This window comes from Chrysochloris asiatica, unplaced genomic scaffold, assembly GCF_000296735.1.
Source record: "Chrysochloris asiatica unplaced genomic scaffold, ChrAsi1.0 scaffold00029, whole genome shotgun sequence".
Taxonomy (NCBI): Eukaryota; Metazoa; Chordata; class Mammalia; order Afrosoricida; family Chrysochloridae; genus Chrysochloris; species Chrysochloris asiatica.
The window spans coordinates 980352-985059 of record NW_006408547.1 but is presented as its reverse complement, the minus strand read 5'-3'; the positions used below and the strand labels follow the sequence as shown (position 1 = coordinate 985059).

At 41.6% G+C, this 4708-nt stretch overlaps 1 protein-coding gene and 1 pseudogene across 1 annotated transcript in view; both read right to left on the bottom strand.

Annotated features, from left to right (window-relative positions):
- The window catches only part of PCCA (propionyl CoA carboxylase, alpha polypeptide), a 605786-nt gene that overhangs the window by 337154 nt on the left and 263924 nt on the right, over window positions 1–4708 (bottom strand). The window lies entirely within an intron of this gene.
- The window catches only part of LOC102825567, a 465-nt pseudogene continuing 222 nt past the window's right edge, over window positions 4466–4708 (bottom strand).

Here is a 4708-nt window from a genome sequence, read left to right as displayed (position 1 = left end):
ATTAAAAAAAAAAAAAATCTTCCCTAAGTAAATCAAGTTATCTGGTGCTAAGAATGAACAATAAGATAGGTATTGGTGGCCCTCTGCAGCTTACCACTTTGTGGACAAGAGAAAAAAAATAAAATCTAAGAGCAGCAACATGAGGGAACTTCAACAAGTTTATGGGCAAATTCCATGGTTTTTTAAGGCCCCTCATTTATTGGCACTAACAAAGTCCTAAGTGTGGCTCTCAATTGCTGCTTTTCAGTCCATCTGAAAACTGAGTGGACTAAGAATGCAACAATCATTTGATCCCTCTCTTTCCTTCATAGTCCTGGGGGCGCATATCTAGCTCAAGGTCAGGAATGCAACTGCACTCAGATGGGTTGGAACAGTAGGAGACTCAGGAAGTTGAGGCTGTAAGCGTTGCTACCGTCCAAACCATAGGCTCTGAGGATCAGACTTTAGCCACCTAGCAGACATAGCAAAATGTCCCTTTTCTGATTATTCAGTTACGCTGGTTAGTAATTCCATACATGAGCCCTGGATACCCACAGATAAATGTAAAAACCTTCCCTAAAAGCCGAGACTGTAAATTCCAAAAAGGCAAAGTTTCCCCCACCCCCCCCCCCCAAAAAAGCTAAAGAGGATAGAGAGAAACTCTGTTAACTGGTGGTATGTGGAGGGGATTATAATCAATGTAATGAAACAAGGTATATGAATGTTTGAATGTGAAACCGATGATGTGCCCTGAAAACTTTCACTCAATCCACAATAAAAACCTTAAAAAAAAAAAAAAAAGAAGTTGTGGCTGGTGTGTCATCTCCTGCTCCGTGAAGTAACAGGGCTTCTCTCTAGGGAGTTTATCCACCTAGGCCAGCACATTATGGTGGCAGGTTCCAGGAGTGAGAACCCTAAGAAATAGGATGTGGAAGCTGCCCTTTCCTGAAACTGCCACAATGTCACTTTAGTAGTCAAACAGTTGCAAAGTTCACATTCAAGGGGAGAGGACATAAGCCCAATGTCTTAAAGGAAGGAATGTCAAATAATTTTAGAATTGCGTTTTAAGTCCTCTATAGCATAGCCTCTAGATAGCAATTACATTTTTCCCAAAAACCAAAAAAAATCACTCAAAAAGTTCTATCATAGCATCAGGTTCAGGTTTCAGGTACCAAGATCATGATATTTAAATAATACCTGGAGTCCAGGTGTTGCACTGTAGGATAAGCACAAATATGCAAAGTTGGTTTGAACTATAAAACTAGTGGTTCAAATCTACTAGCCATTCCTTGGAAACCATACACCAGATCGCTATGAGTCAGAATCAACTCGGTGACACATAACATCAAAAACAGTAGGGACAGATATGACTCCGAGGGAACAGTTCCTCCTGCACACTTCCTCCTTTATGATTACAAAAGTTAACTGTCCCCCATACACCCAACTAGGTATATACAATGGAGGCAAAGGCCAACTATAACCACTATTGGAACTCCTGTTCAGTAAGAGGGAAAACAGATGGCACAGCTGGGACAAGCAATTCTGGGATCTACCTAGGTCTGTCCTTGATGAGGACACAGTCCTACCTCCAGGAAATCATTCCCTAGGGGTTCGGCCTCTGCCCTTTGGCTTCCTGGTTCTACCCTTGGATTTCTCTTTCCTCTTGCATAAGGTAATTATATAGTGGGGCAGCTTACCACCAGGGGCTATGCAGGAGTAAAATGAGGCTGTCTGATCCCATAAAGATATGTAGTCTCCTATACATCTTTATGAGCCTCGGTAGGATAAGTACTGGACTGCAAGGTTGGCGGTTCAAACCCACCAGCCGCTCTCAGAAACCTTATGAGGGTTACTAATGAGTCAGAACCTACCTGACAACACACAACAAAACAATCACATATAGGATCCCTGGTAGCGCTGTAGGACAAGCATAAGGTCAATAGTTTAAACCTCTTTGTGGGAGAAACTCAAAACTTTCTGCTTCCATAACCATTTACAGACTCAAACCCTTATAGGATCGCAATGGTTAGAATCCACTCAATGGCAGTGGGGTCTGGAACCCTATACAGTGTTGCTACGAGTCCAAATTAACTTAATGGCAGTGGGTGAACTTCCATGCATTGCTGCCAATCTTCGTAGCTTAGTAGTTTGACCATCCTAACCATAAAAAGTTTGGGGGATCCAAAGACCTCTTCTCCTTTTGAAACATCTCTTATCCATTTCTGTCAAAGCAGGAAATGTTTTTATCAGAACATGTTTTTAATTTTTAAAACTTTTGTGTATTTTCATGATTCTTATATGATTTCATTCCATTACAGAGATTTATCTACCTTGGGTTCCTTGTGAAGATTCTATGAGACATGGCACTACAGCCATAGGATAAGCACTGGGCTGCTAACAAGAGGTAAGAGGTTCAAATCCAACAGTCAATCCTTGGAAAAGCTTTATAGGGTCGCTATGAGTAGAAACCACCTAAACAGTATTAAAAAATAACAAAAACAGCCTCAACTAGAACAACTTTTAAATCTGAGAATATCTTGCTTTCTGTTGTTGGTAAGTGCCCTCGAGTCAGTTAAGACTCATAGTGGCCCTCCATAGGTTTTCCAAGGAGCAGCTGGTGAGTTTGAACCGCCAACCTTGTAGTTCAAACCTATTTTGTGGTCCAGTGCTTTATTCTACAGTGCCAGACATGTAGGAGAAACCATTTCATCTTTTAAACTTTATCTTGGTTCTTTATAACCAGCAACCAGTTATAATCAAGTCAATTCTGTCTCACAGCAATCCCACCTGTGCAGAGTAAAAGAGTGCTCCATAAGGCTTTCTTCCACGATGCCTCTGAGTGGTCTCAAACTATCAGTCTTTCCAGTTAGTAGTTGAATGCTTAAGTGATTGCGCCACTCCAGGAAGGACTCCTTTGGGCCCTTTTATTTCCCTTAAATTTTATTTAAAAGTGAACTTTGTTCATGTGTCTCCTCTTTCATTTGATCATAGTCAGATCTTGACTCAACAACACATAATAACAACAGCAAAGGAGCCAAGGAGTGACTCTGACAAAGGGTCTGGAAATCTCCATTACAGAGCAAGCAGGTAGCGCTACTGCTGATTTTCCATGTTCTTACAGCTGACAACGTTGTCGAACTTTTTACATCCAAACAAGACATCTCATTCTAAAAACTTCCAGTAAAATTTTCTGTTTCCTTTACACCTTCACCAATAGCCTCCTCAAAGTTTACTCTAATAATTTCTTCTATGCAATTTAGGCATACATGAACATGTTTCTTGACTGTCTTGGGATTCTGTAACACAGCACCTTACTCCCAATATCAAAATCTTTTCTACTTGAAGCTCTGTAGGATAAGTACAGGACTGTTAGCCACAAGGTTGACAATTCAAACTCATATGCCACTCCTCTGAAACCCTAAATAGAGTCACTGTAAGTTGGAACCAACTCAACAGCCCTTAACAACAACTGTCTGAATAAAAAAATACATATATGTGTCTGTCTAATAAATAACCTCAAAAAATAATGCCTTAAAACAACAACAATCAGTTTATCAGTACTTCTCACAATGATGGGGATTGATTAGGCTCAGATAGGTGTTGCTCCCTCAGGTTTCTCAGGCAGCCACATTCAGACAAATGATGGGACTTTACCAGTGGGGCACTGAGGCAACTCAGAAGGAGCCCTGGTGGATGTGTAGTACAAGTACTGGACTGCTAGACACATGGTAGGCAGTTCAAACACACCAGCTGCTCTGGAAGAGAAATACGAGGCTTTCTGCTACTGTAAATGTTCACAGCCTCGGAAACCCTACGCAAGGTCTCTAAGAGTCAGAATTGACTTGATGGCAGTGGATTCGGATTCATTTTTGGTTTGGTGAAGCTGACAGCTCTATCTTTTTCCATGTAGTCACAGGGAATTTCCATGTGGTTTCTCCATGTGGGCTTCCTCACATCATAGTGGCTAGTTTTCAAGTGTTACCCACTGCCACTAAGTCAACTACAACTCATAGCAACCCTATACATGGTTTCCAAACTGTAAATCTTTATGGGAACATATAGTCACATCTTCCTAACACAGAGCACCCAGAGGGTATGAAAGCCAACCTTGGAGTGGTGGTTGTTGTTGTTGTTAGGTGCCATCGAGTCGGGACCAACTCATAGCAATCCTATGCACAACAAAAGGAAACACTGCCCAGTCCTGAGCCAACCTTACAATTGTTACCATGCTTAAGCCCACTGATGCTACCACTTTGCCAATCCATCTCGCTGGGGGTCTTCCTTTTTTTCTCTGACCCTCCACCTTACCAAACAAGGTACATCTGGTAAGTTTTACAGTGAGCATTACAAGCTGGACAGTATAAGAATGTGGCTTTTTTGGCTCAAAAAGTCTGCATGTTGGTGTGTAAACAAGTATTTCGCTGTCGACCATAGCTTTCTCATAGTGGGACTGTCAGGGAAGTCTTGGCTGGGGAGTAGGATTTGTTTACCTATCAGGCGTAAACTTCCAAGCACTCAGTTCATTTTGGGCTTATTCCAGTTTTTCTTTACAGTCTGCTCCAAGTCACCTTTCATTTTTAGGAAAAACAAGTTGATCACTGGGTCTATCATGGTGGATCTCAGTTGGGCACCGGTAGGCTGTTGAACTTGCTTGAGGTACTGAATTTGAGTAGTACACTCTTGCATCTCTTGTTTCTTGGTTGCAAGTCTCATTACAAGGATCTTTTCC